The following is a 15,630-nucleotide window of genomic DNA, read 5'->3' on the forward strand; positions in this document are numbered from 1 at the left end:
AGCGGTCAGAAATACCCTAAACTCGGCCGCAAAAGGCCTCGATTCGTAGAAATGTAGACATTTCAAATAGGGGTGTAGTATGGTATGCAGGTGGCTGGGCTCCCGGCGACCAGCATACCGGTGCCGGGAGCCCAACCGCCGGCATACCGACAATGTGGCGAGCGCAAATGATCCCCTTGCGGGCTCGCTGTGCTCGCCACGCTGCGGGCACGGTGGCGCGCTACGCACGCCACTCTATTTATTCTCCCTCCAGGGGGGTCGTGGACCCCCACGAGGGAGAATATCTGTCGGTATTCCGGCTGTCGGGATTCTGGCGCCGGTATACTGTGCGCCAGGATCCCGACAGTCGGCAACCTGAAGACCACCCTCAAACAGAACTGCTTTTGATGGCGTGTTTCTCATCTCTCACCACTGCCCAATTGCTAAGGTAAGTGTTATAATATCCCTGTATGGTTGTGAAGATAGTGTTTATGTTTTTGTGTTTTTGTTAGGTTTTAAACAAAATTACACTTTTGTCGGTGTGCAGTATACCTTTATAATGTTCAAAATTGAAAGCACATTTGGGTTAAACATTATAGTACTACACTATTGTATGTTGATGTGTGCTTAATTGGTGTATGTTTGCCCATGCTTTCACATCTCCCTAAGGACATTTTGTACAATTTGTAAAATTGTTATTAAGGACACTCTTCTTTACATCTTAACCAATGCTGCATTTGTAAGCTATGTTGCTTGAATGTCACCATGCATATTAACTACTTAAACAACTGTTTTATATTTATTCTAGAAATAATTGACAGACACCAGTGTTTGTTTTGCCTTGGTTTTAGTTTTTGAAAAGCGAACAATAAACCATGGCCTTAATTTTGCCAAAAACATGTATAATGGTAGTTGCATACAATTACCAATTTCCAATTAAAACACATGATTCTTTGTAATTATTTTGCAGGTCTTCTTTTGGATGTGGATGGGCCTTTGACACTTGTGTCTAGTCGTGTTCGACCAGAACGTCTTGGTGGCGAGGTGACAGGTGACACTAAGGGGGTTGTGGCTGTTGAGCTGGTACTTGTTTGCTCTGATTGATGCCTGAGATGCTGGGTTAGTGTAGTTAGAGTGTCATTCAAGTCTCTAGTAGCTGTCGCGTGGCTTTCCATTATTCGGACCATGCTCTCTTGTGTCGTTTGTGTGGCCGTTAACATTTGCAGGTATAATTGGTGGAGCCTGTGATTTTCATCCATAATACTTTGATAGGTGTCTAGCATCCTATTATTGTCTGCCGTCAGAAATTCCATGGTGTTAGCCTATTCTGGTGAGTTTAGTGGTTTGTCTACTGTTGCTTCTATATAATCTTGGTATGTGATGGGCCACACTAGCGATTAATTGTGTGTGCCTACGCAATCACTCTAGATTATTGCTTTGCTAAGTGGTCCAGCTGTCCCAGAAAGCCTGTTCCTGAGACTGTGGTTGTGGTGTGGTTGGGCTTATGTCCGGATGTGGTATCCTTTGCCTGGGCGGAGTAGACAAATGTGTGCGGGTTGGGTCAGGCAGGGGTATTGGTGTGAGGTGTAATGTGTATGTCAGGTTCTGGACTGGTGGAGCTGGCTGAACAATGGGATCCCCTGAAATGAGAGACCAGTTGCGTGTAAGTGTAAGCTTATTATCTAATCAAGAATATCGAATGTGTTTTGTTCCCTTGGCCTACAAATATTAAGTTACAGAAATTTTTAATTACTGGATGTTGTTTTTATTCACATTGTTTTTTTTTGTTTTTTTTATAGTTTCCAAGATGTTTGGACTATAATGTTTGGACTATAATGACTAACATAAATGTTGAGTGGAATGTGTTTGGTTGGTATGGGCAATAAGCCATCTGAAATAGAAAAGGCATCTTTGAAGAATTTGGACAATGTTTGGCATATGGTAAAGTGTGTGTGTGGAAGTATGTGACATTTTTGTGTTGTGTTTTAAAGCTTACCAGGCAGGTGTGGCGATTGTGGGGACAATGACTGTGGACTGTCGAGGAGTTGCAACGGTGGGGCGGCTGATACCTCCAACATGTGTCGACGTGGTGGTGTGATGTGTACTGGCCGGGAAGACACACCCAGACTGCGTTTCCGTGATGGCAACACGTGTGGATGGGCCTAAATTTTTTTTTTAATATTGTTGACAAATTGATGTGAAAACACACCCAATGCTAATGTTCTTCCCAGCATCATCAGCATCCTCAGCATCAGTAGGAGTGGAGACTGGCCCAGAGGCTGTGTGTGACTTTTTGGAAACTGCAAATGAATATGATGCAATTAATATAATTTTATTTAAAAAAAAATTAAAATAAAAAAAAATAAAAAAATATATATATATATATTTCTACTCATTCATTAATTAATGATGTATATCCGTATTACCAAAACATTTTTATTTGTTAAATACATTACAAAAAACTGTGCACATACTATCTAACAAAATATAACACATACTGCAACTAACCATATATTGGCAAAAAAAAAAAAAAAAACACTCTTGCATTTGGAAAAATATAATGCAGATGAAAAGACAGTATGGTTGCTTAATTTTTTAAACAAAATACCCAACCCCAATAAATAAAAGGTGTGCATGATCCAACCACAAAAAGCATGAATAAAAATTCAGTTTTACGACAAAAACCATAAAAAAGACAACCCCCCCAAAAATAAAAAAGGTTGTCAGCATACACAATGCCAAATTGACTACTAAAAACATGTCTCCTTATTAAAGACCAATACATTATTTTTTACGAACACCACAAAGCTAATTATTTTTCATAACAATAAAAGAACATCATAATAATTATTTAAACAAAAACACAACTTGCCAGCCAGCTTGGGCCGATCAGAGTCCTGGACAAAAGTCCTCCTCACTGCTTCCGGAGGAATCAGGTTCTGCAGGGGCACCTCATAATCCAAATAAGAGGCCACAAAAGGACGTCCGCCTCCTGTTTGGCGTGCAGACTTGGCCATTTTGGCTTTCACACGCCGCTTGATATCATAGAACCTCTTTCTACATGTGTCCTCGGTTCGCCTCACCAAGCCCTCACTATTAACAGCATCAACCACTTTCTTCCAGATGGCTGATTTCTTACAGGAGGATACCTTGGCATCCTGTGGCCGAAAAAGCTGCCGATGGTACCTCATAATCATCCGCACCAGGGCCTCATTTTCAGCAAATGTGAACTTAACATTGCGGCCTGACTTGGTCCTGGTGTGTGGCTGCGGAGCCACACACCAGGGGGAGGAGGTGGCATCCTCTGCCACCTCCTCCCCCTCTCCCTCATCACTAACCTCCTCCACCTCACCTACCTCACTGACCCCCTCCACCTCACCTCCCTCACTAACCTCCTCCATCTCACCAACCTCTGCATGAGACATACTGAAGACAACACAGAACACTAAAAAATAAAGACAAACAAAACACACTCCTCCTCTATCTCTACACAGTGCGCGCGCACACACACACACACACACACACACACACACACACACACACACACACACGACTTAAATCGAAAAAACACTGAAAATAAAAATGACACTAATAACTAACAAGACAACAATAAAGACTAGACACCTTTCAAACACAATTCAACAATCAGAGGGGCAGGTATATCAACCTGGGGAAGGCATAAGGAAGTGATAAACCAGTGATAAATGCAAGGTGATAAACACACCAGCTTATCAGCTCCCATATGTAAATTAACAGTTAGGAGCTGATTGGCTGTTGCATTATCACCTTGCACTTAACACTGCTTTATCATTGGTTTATCACTTCCTTATGCCTTCTACAGGTTAATATATTTACCCCATTATTCGAAATATAGACTAACAAATCACTCACCAACTCCTCAGACCACTATCTCTCTCCTCTCCACTAACTAAACCCACGAGGTGCGGACGGTTTGGGGCATATTTATATGGCTGCGCTTTGACACTCCCTCGTATTCTACACAACCAATCATGCATCACCTTCAAAATCAAACGTAAATGTAAAAATGCAGCCGCACTGTACTGAAAACACTGCCGCACTTGAAAAATACGAATCAGGCATCCGAACATCCATGTACGGCCGGACACAAACACATACGGCCGGAAAACACACACAAGAAATACGAATGACATCAACATCGGAAAATACAGATTAGAGAAACACGGTAGTTTAGTAAACTACCGATTACAAATACAAAAAGTTGCAATTTTGCACGGCCGATGCCATTCGAGTTCAATTTCGACTGAAATCGGCAGAAACATGATTTTAAGTAAATATACCCCTAGGAGGGAAACACTAGAGCAGGAAAGCTGATTCTAGAGTTGGGATGGAGACAGATCACTGAGTGCTCTACTCTCCAACCCCCCCTCCCCCCCCGACCCCCCTAACTCAGGGCTGTCTCTGGCGGTCACATATATAAACATAACACTTTATGGACTGGGGTCCATTTAGTACCATGGGGTATAGATGGGTCCACTAGGATTTGATAGTGTGGGCTGGCTCCTCCCTCTATGCCCCTCCTACTAGACTCAGTTTAGAAAATGTGCCCGGAGGAGCCGGTCACGCTGAAGGAAGCTCCTGAGGAGTTTTTTGCATTTATTTTTATGTTTGTTATTTTCAGGCAGGGCTGGTTAGTACCAGCCTGCCTGCTTCGAGGGACTTAGGGGGGGGGGGAGGGAACGGCCCACCTCTTGAAGGGTTAATGGTCCCGTTCCCCGCTAACAGGACACTCAGCTCCTGAGGGACCTATTCGCAAGCCCCACCATGGCGAGCGTACAGTACTGCAGCACGCCGCCACCCCTAACAGAGCCAGAAGAATGAGGAGTGGTGAGTACTGAGCCTGCGCCTCGACTAGCGGGGCGCCGGCAATTATGGCGGCATGAGGGTACGGAGATGCACGGCTTCTACGCGGGCAGAATGCGTCCCTGGACACAGTACACAACTGCGTCCCTGTACACTGTACACAGTACCCATACTGGCACAACAGCCTTAAAACGGTTCTCTCCATTTTAAGCACAAAAATTACCTCAGCCAGTATAAAAAAAGCGGGAAGACCTTGCGCCATTGAAGGGGCGGGGCTTCACTATAAGAGAATCTAGCAGCTCACCAGCGCCATTTTCCCTCTGCAGTGGACACAGACGCTGACAGGACAGGGGCAGACAGATCCTCCAGTGTGACTCCAGATTACCTCAGCAGTACCAGGGGGTCATAGAAGGGGGGGGGGGAGCAATTATTGGTGTACTAGGTCCCCTATCAGGGTACTTAGAGTGCAACCTGGCTAAGCTTTTTTAGCGACAAGGGCGCGGTGGGGGCTGGCTCCAAACAACTCTGTGTCTCCCTGAAGGGCTCTTTGTGGGTTAATTGTGCTTAACCTTTCCTGTGTGTGTGTGCTGTCACATTACATTATGTCAGACAGAGAGTGTGTGTCTTGTACCGCAGACTGTTCCTCTTCACCAGGGGGCTCACTACTGGGTACTCAGGGTTCACAGGCTAGCGAGGCTGAACCGGATTGGGTTAATTCTCTTAAGGGAATGATTTCAACTCTTTCTTAAAAATTGTCCTGCAATGAGAAAGAGACGCAATACTTAAAACAGACTGTGGATGAGTTTATGAACAGAGACTCAGTCCCCAAAACAGCGTCTCAATCCCCTCCCATTTGTCCGCAAAAGTGATCTCTTGCCCATATCCTGCAGTCTGACGCTGACAGGTCAGACATGGAGGAGGGAGAGGTTGACTCAGAGGGGTAGATGCAGCTCTGTCACAGGGTATAGAGGCTCTTATAGAGGCTATCAGAGATATTCTGCACATTCCTGATAAAGTGTCAGAGGAGTGTGAGTAATCTTATTTTAATGCGTCAAAGAAATTGAATACCCTGTTCGAAGAACCATGGGTTAATCCTAATAAGAAGTTTCAGATCCCTTAAAGGTTGCTCTCAACTTTTCCTCTGGAGGATAGTAAGAAATGGGAAAATCCACCGATAGTGGACGCATCAGTCTCTAAGGCTGTCACGTAAAAATGTATTGCCTGTTCCTGGTGCAGCCTCCCTGAAAGACATGGTTGATTGTAAAATTGAGACTACACTCAAATCATTGTACACAGCTGCTGGGGTGGCCCAAAGACCCACTATTGCATGTGCGTGGATCACTAAAGTAATTGCTAAATGGTCAGATAACCTAATTGAGGGGTTAGATTCCTTATCTAGAGGGGATGTTGTCTTACTCCTGCAGCATATACAGGACTCTGCGAACTTTATGGTGGAAGCCATAAAGGAAATAGGTGTGCTTAACGCACTCACCACCGCTATGGCAGTGTCGGCATGCAGGGGCTTGTGGCTATGCCAGTGGACTGCTGACACGGATTCCAGGAAAGGCGTGGAAGGCCTACCATTCACGGGAGAGGCCTTGTTTGGAGATGAATTAGACAAATGGATCTCCACAGCTACTGCGGGTAAGTCTACGTATCTTCCTTCCGCAGCCCCCCCAACCAAGAACACTTATTCAGCTTCTAAGTTACAGTCCTTTCGGATGGCCAGGTTCAAGGGCAAATCCAGAGGTGCTTCTACGTCCTCCAGCAGCGCAAGAGGTAAACCACGCAAACCAGCAACAGCAGGTGCTCAGGAACAGAGCTCAGGCTCTGCTTCCTCAAAAACTTCAGCATGGCGGTGGACCGCAATGCCTGGAGGGCTGTCAGGTGGGAGCACACCTACAATTCTTCAGACAGATCTGGTCAAATTCATGCCAGGATCCCTGGGTCATAAATCTTATTACCCCCAAGCTACAGACTGGAGTTCCAAGAGCTCCTACCTCTCAGATTCTTCTAATCAGGCTTGCCAGTTTCACAACATGCCATCCAAAAACTGGTACAGACTCACGTCATTGTTCCAGTTCCACCTCATCAGCTAAACAAGGGGTACTATATAGTTACATAGTTGTTGAGGTTGAAAAAAGACAAATGTCCATCGAGTTCAACCTATATTATAATTTATTTTTTTTTGTTAATTAAATGCTGTGTCCCTGGATATTTTTTTCCGCTAGAAATTTATCTAATCCATTTTTAAACTTATTGAGTCCACCATTACTACCTTATCTGGCAGACAATTCCAAATCCTTACTGCTCTGACTGTGAAGAACTGTTTTCTCCGTTGAGTATGGAATTTATTTTTTTCTCGTGTCCTATGTAGTGTTTTTTCGGTAAACAAATTGTTTGATAAATCCTTGTATTGTCCCTTAATGTATTTATAAATATTAATAATGTCCCCTCTCAGTCGCCTCTTTTCCAGTGTGAACATATCTAACCTTTTAAGTCTTTCCTCATAATCCAGTGCCTCTAACCCCTTAACCAATTTAGTGGCTCGCCTCTGAACCCTTTCGAGTTCCAAGATATCTTTTTTATAGTGCGGTGCCCAAAACTGTACACAATATTCCAGGTGTGGCCGCACCAATGAGTTATACAGTGGCAGGATTACACTCTCATCCCTTGTCTCCATACCCCATTTTATGCATGCTAGCACCTTATTAGCCTTTGTTTCTGCATTTTGACATTGCGTACTGCTACCAAGTTTATTATCGATGAGCACTCACAAATCTTTTTCAACTACCGTTATCCCTACATTTTCCCCAGTTAGTTTATAAACTGCGTGATTGTTCTTAGTCCCAAAGTGCATAACTTTACATTTGTCTATATTGAACCTCATTCTCCATTTATCTGCCCAGACCTCCAGTCTAGATAAGTCATTCTGTAGAGACTCAACATCCTTGTCTGAATTAATTATTCTACATAGTTTAGTATCATCTGCGAAAATTGACACTGTGCTTTCCAGTCCCTCTCCTAGGTCATTAATGAATATCTTAAACAGCAATGGCCCGAGTACTGAACCCTGCAGTATTCCACTGAGTACTAAAGCCCATTCAGAGTACATCCCATTAATCCCCACTCGCTGTTCCTTATTAAACAGCCAATTACTCACCCAAGTACAAATAGTGTTTCCTACCCCAATCTCTCTTAGTTTGAGAATTAGTCTCCTGTGTGGAACTTTGTCAAAGGCCTTAGCGAAGTCCAAAAAGATCACATCCACTCTTGACCCTGATCAATATTATCGCTCACTTTCTCGTAGAAGCTTATTAAGTTAGTTTGACATGACCTGTCCTTCACAAATCCATGCTGATTCCTAGTAATAACCTTGGAGGTATCCAAGTACTCTAGTAAGCTATCCCATAATATACCTTCTAGTATTTTCACCACTATAGATGTCAAACTTACTGGTCTAAAGTTCCCGGGAAGCGTTTTACTACCATTTTTAAATATTGGGACTACCTCTGCTATACGCCAGTCCTTTGGTATCATTCCTGATCTGATTGACTCGCTGAAAATCAAATATAGAGGTTTTGATATCTCTACATTGAGTTCCATAAGAATCCTGGGGTGGAGTCCATCCGGCCCAGGAGATTTATTTATCTTAATTTTACTTAGTTTCTCCCGGACTACTCCCTCGTTTAACCAAGTACCAAGCAACGGGTCGTTATTATAGTTTATGTTATGCTCTACTCTCGTCAACCTGTCCTCTTTCGTGAATACTGATGAAAAGAATTTATTAAATAAATCTGTTTTTTCCCTATCATCATTAATCAAGACATCCAACTTGCCCTTTAAAAGCCCAATATTCTTCCTTTTTAACCTTTTACCGTTTATATACTTAAAGAATTTTTTGGGGTTTGTTTTACTCTCTGTTGCGATTTGTTTTTCGTTTTCAATTTTAGCTGCTCTGATTGCTTTTTTGCATTTTTTGTTACATTCCTTGTAGAACTGGAATGATTCCACCGTTCCGTCAGACTTAAATGCTTTGAAAGCATGCCTTTTTTTTATCCATTTGTTCTTTGACCTTCTAATTAAGCCACAACGGTTTGAATTTCCTACTTCTGTTTTTGTTGACTTTGGGAGTATATAAATTAGTGTACTTACTGAGCACAGTTTTAAAAACTTCCCACATTTCAGCAGTATTCTTACCATGAAATACAATTTCCCAATTGATGTCCTTCATTGCTTGTTTCAGCAATATGAAATTAGCTTTCCTAAAGTTAAAAGTCTTAGTTAAATCCTTATATTGTTGTTTTTGGAAGCTGATATCGAATGTGATCATACTGTGATCGCTATTTCCTAGAGTCTCCCCTACTTTAGTATTTGTTATTATTTCCTCATTATTAGTTAGTACTACAGTATGTCCAGTATAGCCCTTTGTCTAGTTGGTGCCTCAATTAACTGGGACAAGTAATGATCTTTTAGCATGTTTAAGAACCTGTTTCCCCTATCTGTATTTACTGTTTCTGTGTTCCAGTTTATGTCTGGGTAATTAAAGTCCCCAACAATAACGACGTCCCCCATACCTGCAGTTTTTTTCGATTTGCTGCATGAGTTGTAATTCGTCAGCCACACTAATATCTGGCGGTTTATAGCATGTCCCTATTAAAAGTTTTTTTGTATCTTTACCCCCACTCGAAATCTCAACCCATAATGACTCTACGTTATCTCCAGTCCCCTCGTAAATGACTTCCTTTATATATGGTTTTAAGAATGGTTTAACATAGATACAAACACCCCCTCCCTTTTTATTAGTCCTATCTCTCCTGAAGAGGGTGTACCCCTCAATGTTTGCCGCCCAGTCGTGAGAATCGACTCACCATGTCTCTGTAATGCCTATTATATCATATTGGTTATTAAGTGCAATTGTCTCTAATTCCCCCATTTTACTTGTTAGTCTTCTCGCATTTGCAATTATACACTTAAGTTTAGTGATTCCCTGATCCACAAGTTTTGTTGTACATAACATTTCCTTAGGAACCTGGGTTTCCCTTAAATTACCATTGCTGACTATTTTTCTCCTTCCCCCCTCTCCACCCCCATTATACTTTATCCATCCCACTATTTTTCGCTGTCTAGTTGTCCCACTAATTCTTTCTAATCCCTCCCCCCAGGCACCTAGTTTAAAATCTCCAACCTTTAAACCATCCTTCCCCCCAGCACCGCTGCCCCCTCCTCATTCAGGTGCAATCCATCGCGACAAAAAAGATGGCGTCTGACTGAGAAGTTCGCCCAGTGTTCTAAGAACACAAACCCCTCCTTCCTACACCAGTCTCTAAGCCACACATTTACCTCCCTAATCTCCCTCTGCCTTCCTGGACTAGCGCATGGCACAGGTAATATTTCAGAGAATATTACCTTAGATGTCCTTGCCTTTAATTTTTGTCCTAGGTCCCTATAATATTTCTTAAGGACATCACACCTACTACTAACTTTGTTGTTGGTGTCAATGTGCACCAAGGCCGCCGGGTCTTTCCCGGCCCCTCCCAACAATTTTTCTCCTCGATCCGCAATGTGCCGTACCCGATCACCTGGGATAATAGAATCCCCTACCACCACAATTTGACTAGGTACCTCACTTTCTTTTTTTCCCTTTGTCCAGGAGGGATCACTCCTCTGGTTGCTAGAGGGAATGGTATCCTCCAGTGCCGTCATTTCCTCACTGCTAACTCCAGAATCTTCATACAGTCGGGCAAATTTATTGGGGTTTGGCAGGTAGGAGATGTCCTGTCTTCCCCTCCCACTCTTCTTCTTCCTTCTAACCGTGACCCAGCTAGCTACCTGATTGTCCTCATCTGCCGTTGGCCCCCCCTGCAACTCCTCCACCATTCTATCTAAGCTCAGTTCGAGATTGTGAATACTCCTCAGTCGCATAATGGTTTGCTCTAGATCCAAGGCAACCGTTCGCGTACACCTCGTGCAGATATATTCACCCTGGGCCGGTTGCTCCAGGTGCGCATACATCATGCACGACATGCACTGAGTGAGATTCTCAATCATGGCCGCCCCCATTTTGTATAAAAAAATCTAACTCCCGGTACCTATATAAAAACAATACAATACCGACTATGTATTACAATAAAAATAGTATTATTCCAACTTGCTTGTAGGTCCAAAACCGGACGGTTCGGTAACGCCAATTTTGAACCTCAAGTCGTTTAACCCATACTTATGAGTGTTCAAATTCAAGATGGAGTCTCTGAGAGCGGTGATCTCAGGTCTGGAGGAGGGGGAATTCCTAGTGTCTCTGGATATCAAGGATGTGTACCTTCACATTCCGATCTGGCTGCCTCATCAGGCTTATCTACGGTTTGCACTGCAGGACTGTCACTACCAGTTCCAGGCCCTGCCATTTGGTCTCTCCACGGCACCGAGGGTGTTCATCAAGGTGATGGCAGAGATGAGGTTTCTACTTTGCAAACAGGGAGTGAACATAATTCTGTACCTGGACGATCTCCTGATAAAAGCAGGGAAAGGTTGCTGGACAGCATTGCTCTTTTGACCAAACTTCTCCAGGATCATAGGTGGATTCTGAACCTTCCAAAGTCTCACCTAGAGCCAACACGGGGGCTCCCATTCCTGGGAATGATACTGGATATGGAGTTGCAGCAGGTGTTCCTTCCGTTGGAAAAGGCATTAGTAATCCAGTCGATGGTTCGCGATATCCTGAAGCCAACCCGGATATCAGTGCATCTATGCATTCGCCTTCTGGGAAAAATGGTGGCCTCTTACGAGGCTCTTCAATACGAAAGGTTTCACTCAAGACCCTTCCAGCTCGATCTGTTGGACAATGGTCTGGATTGCATCTACACATGCACCAGAGGATCCGTCTGTCGCCAAAAGCCAGGATCTCCCTTCTGTGGTGGCTACAGACTTCTCACCTCGTTGAGGGTCGGAGGTTTGGAATTCAGAACTGGATTTTGCTAACCACAGATGCAAGCCTCAGAGGTTGGGGAGAAGTCACTCAGGGGGTGCAGTTTCAAGGAAGATGGTCCAGTCAGGAAGCCGTCCTTCCAATCAACATTCTGGAACTCAGGGCTATATACAATGCCCTTCTGCAGGCCTCACATCTTCTTCAAGATCGGGCCATTTAGGTTCAGTCGGACAATGTGATGGCAGTAACGTACATAAACCAACAGGGCGGAATGAAAAGCAGAGCAACAATGTCAGAGCTGTCAAGAATTCTCCTCTGGGCAGAGAGAAATGCTGTGGCGTTGTCAGCGGTCTTCATTACGGGAGTAGACATCTGGGAAGCAGACTTCCTCAGCAGACACGACCTGCACCCAGGGGAGTGGAGCCTTCACCCGGAAGTGTTCAGGTGCTTGACAAGTCGAAGGGGAGATCCACAGATCGACATGATGGCCTCTCATCTCAACAAGTAGCTCAAGCGGTATTGTTCCCGGTTGAGAGACCCACAGGCGGTGGCAGTAGATGCCCTGACGACTCCATGGGTCTATCAGATGGTGTACGTGTTTCCTCCACTTCCTCTGATACCAAGAATTCTAAAGAGAATAAAAAAGGGAAAAGGTTCAAGCAATTCTAATTGCTCCGGACTGGCCAAGAAGGCCTGGTATGCGGACCTACTGGAGATGCTCCTCGAAGATCCGTGGCCTCTACCTCTGCACGAGGATCTTCTGCAACAGGGCCCGTTTGTCTATCAGGACTTACCGTGGCTACGTTTGATGGCATGGAAGTTGAACGGCTGATTCTAGCCAGGAGAGGGATCCCTAATAAGGTTATCCTGATTATGATCCAAGCCAGGAAGGAGGTAATGTCTAAGCATTACCATCGTATTTGGAAGAAATGCATATCTTGGTGTGAGAGCAGAAAATTTTCTGCAGTGGAATTCCATCTAGGACGTTTTCTGCTTTTTCTACAAGTAGGAGTGGATGTGGGCCTATTTCTGGGCTCCATAAAAGTCCAGATATCGGCCTTGTCCATTTTCTTTCAGAAACAATTGGCTTCTCTACTGGAGGTCCAGATGTTCTTGAAAGGTGTCCTGCACATCCAACCTCCCTTTGTGCCTCCCATGGCACCTTGGGATCTCAATTTGGTGCTGCATTTCCTCCAATCAGACTGGTTTGAGCCGTTACAGGAGGTGGACGTAAAATATCTTACGTGGAAGACCATCACACTGTTGGCCTTGGCTTCAGCAAGATGTGTGTCGGAGCTGGGGGCTTTGTCTCACAAAAGTCCCTATTTAATTTTCCATGAAGACAAAGCTGAACTCAGTAAGTTGGTGTCTGCATTTCACATCAACCAACCGATTGTGGTTCCGGTTGTCACCGACACCTCTGCTACTTCAAAGTCTTTGTATGTTGTGAGGGCTTTGAAGGTGTATTTGAAAAGAACAGCTCGTCACAGAAAGTCGGACTCACTGATTGCTCTTTATTGCTCTTTATGATCCCAATAAGATTGGGTGTCCTGCTTCAAAGCAGACTATTGCACGCTGGATCAAACTTACTATACAGCATGCTTATTGCACGGCAAGTTTGCCATGTCCAAAATCTGTACAGGCCCACTCTACTAGGTCGTGGGTTCTTCCTGGGTGGATGCCCGGGGTGTCTCGGCTTTAAAGCTCTGCCGAGCAGCTAATTGGTCAGGTTCAAACATGTTTGCTAAGTTCTACAACTTTGGCCTGTGAGGACCTTCAGTTTGGTCAATCAATTCTACAGGAACCTCAGCACTCTCCCACCCGGTTTGGGAGCTTTGGTACATCTCCATGGTACTAAATGGACCCTAGTAGGACGTAAGAGAAAAAGGATTTTAATTACCTACCGGTAAATCCTTTTCTCGTAGTCCGTAGAGGATACTGGGCGCCCACCCAGTGCTTCGTTCTTCCTGCACTGTTACTTGGTTACGTAATGTTGGTTCAGCCGTTGCTGTTTCTGTTTCAAGTTTGGTTAGCTTGACTTTACTCTTGTGTGTGCTGGTTAGCAATCTCACTACTATCCTTATCTATCCTTCTCTCAAAGTATGTCCGTCCCTCGGGCACAGTTTCCTAGACTGAGTCTGGTAGGAGGGGCATAGAGGTAGGAGCCAGCCCACACTATCAAATTCTTAAAGTGCCCATGGCTCCTAGTGGACCCGTCTATACCCCATGGTACTAAATGGACCCCAGTATCCTCTATGGACTACGAGAAAAGGATTTACCAGTAGGTAATTAAAATCCTATTTTTCTTATAACCGAAAACATATTTCTGCTGCAGGTTCCATTGGTTTCCACAGGGAAACATCGGGGTGTAGAGTGGATCTTGATCCAGAGGAACCAACAGGCTAAAGCTTTAGGCTGTCCAAGGATGCATTGGGGCCTCCTCTATAACCGCGCCCCCAGGCACTGAGAGCTCAGTTTTGAGTTGGTGCCTGCAGCAGCAGATCACCTAACAGGAGGGCTGCACTGGGCAGCCCTGAAAAGCTTTTTTCTGAAGAAATTTTGTATCTTGGCTGGGCTGTCAGCACTGTATGTCTGTGTGACTATTCATCACTGCAGCTCCATCAACTCCCATGGCGCGTCGCATACTGCCGCGGCCTGGTTCCCAGGTACTTGCATTGGAGATGTCCCGACTTAGGCACACAGACACAGACCGCTCTCCTGGATCGCATGGCTGCTATGGGGAGGAGGTAAGACAGTCCACATTTTGTCAGGAACATATTCAGCAGGTGTGATGATGGTCCCTTAGTTGACATATCAGCAGCATTGTTCTCGCTTGCTTTGTAATCCACATTGACAGACTTCTCAACTAACCCACAGATAAAGTGATGGCTAATGGCAATGTGTTTGGATGGTCCATAATACTTGGTGCTGGAAGACAAATCAATTGCACCCTTATTAGCAAAACAAAAAGTTAATGGTCTCACTGTGGTACAGAAGGCTAAGCTCATATAAAGTCTCCTTTATCCATAAAGTGCCATGTACTCCACCTCAGTGTTGGATAGGGCAACAGTGGGTTGATTCCTGCTCGGTCAGCTGACGGCTGCGCCTGCCAAAATGAACAAGTATCCCGTATAGGAACAATGGTATTCCTCATCATATCCCCAATCGGCATCACAGAAAACTTTTAAAGTTAAATCTTCTGATTTTGTAAATACCAACTTTAATAAACTTGTACCATTCGGGTATCTTAAAATTCTTTTGACTGCAATCCAGTGTTGCCTGCATGTGTGATGTCGGGGCGAATTCCAATACTTGCATACTTCAAGCTACCAACAGCATTTTGATAATGAATTTCTCTCATTTCCTCTATCTCCTCCTGGCTAGTTGGTAACATGACCTTTACCATTTTTATGCTTTTATCAATAGGACTGCTCACTGGTTTTGCATCAGACATTCCATACTTGCTAAGTATTGCCTCAATGTATGTCTGTTGATCAATTGTAACAGTCCCATCTTTCAGGTTTTGTACAATCCTCATGCCTAACAAATTATTAGGCATGAGGATTGTATTTGCAGGGCCTAGATCCTTTACCTTGAATCTTTGTTCAACTGATGTTTTACACCAGTAATGTGCTCTTCTTGACCTGCTAGCAATAGATTATGTACATACACACAACAGCTTTTCTTCTATGGTTTTCTGATATAAGCAGTGATCAGTCTCTGACCTAACAAAGTTCATTTCTAGCAGCACAGCATCCAGCTTTACATACCAACAATGACAACATTGCTTTAGTGTAAAGATTTCTTTAAGAGGCAAACTTTTCCCTCTTGGAACATACTCCCATTATTATGTTCAGGTAATTCCATATAAATCTCCTCAATTA

The 15,630-nt window shown here is 44.0% G+C and overlaps 1 long non-coding RNA gene across 1 annotated transcript in view; it reads right to left on the reverse strand.

The window, feature by feature from the left end:
* Positions 1–809: 809 nt before the first annotated feature.
* The window catches only part of LOC135057704 (uncharacterized), a 28,368-nt gene continuing 13,547 nt past the window's right edge, over positions 810–15,630 (reverse strand). Inside the window, exon 2 of the long non-coding RNA XR_010244313.1 lies at positions 810–2,279. This is a non-coding gene — a long non-coding RNA (uncharacterized LOC135057704). The remainder of the gene's footprint in view (positions 2,280–15,630) is intronic.

Source organism: Pseudophryne corroboree, chromosome 3 (assembly GCF_028390025.1).
Source record: "Pseudophryne corroboree isolate aPseCor3 chromosome 3, aPseCor3.hap2, whole genome shotgun sequence".
NCBI classification, from domain to species: domain Eukaryota; kingdom Metazoa; phylum Chordata; class Amphibia; order Anura; family Myobatrachidae; genus Pseudophryne; species Pseudophryne corroboree.